We start from the raw sequence: 505 nt of genomic DNA on the forward strand, positions 1-505 counted from the left end.
CTTGGCTAGAAGCTGCATGACTCCAACCTTTGCCTCCATCATCACGTGGCTTTCTTACCCAGGTGTTTCTGTGTATCTTTTCCTCTCCTTATAAAGACAACAGTCATATTGGATTAAGAGCCCATCCTAATCTGCTCTGACTACATTTTAATTTAGCTAATTACCTCTGCAAACAGCCTATTTCTCAATAAGTTCACATTCTGAGGTTCCAAATAGACACGAATTTTGGAAGAACACTATCCAACTCAGTACCTATGGTTAGAACTTGCTGCTGGTGTCAAACAAGGGAACTCACAGGATGTATTTCTGAATTTTCCAGATGTAGGGCAAGAAGGAAAGAAGGAGAGGTAGGAATTTTAGAGCTTTTAACAGTCAAATATCAAACATACAGTCAGACTCTTCACTGTAAAATTTCTTGATATCTCAGTAAGTTTCACTCTTTACTGAATTAACTAGGTTTCTCAGTAAGAAGGGTGACACTGAAATTTATCTTTCAAATTTGGAC

The sequence above is a fragment of the Propithecus coquereli genome, unplaced genomic scaffold (assembly GCF_000956105.1).
Source record: "Propithecus coquereli isolate 6110/MARCELLA unplaced genomic scaffold, Pcoq_1.0 Scaffold204, whole genome shotgun sequence".
In the NCBI taxonomy this organism is placed as follows: domain Eukaryota; kingdom Metazoa; phylum Chordata; class Mammalia; order Primates; family Indriidae; genus Propithecus; species Propithecus coquereli.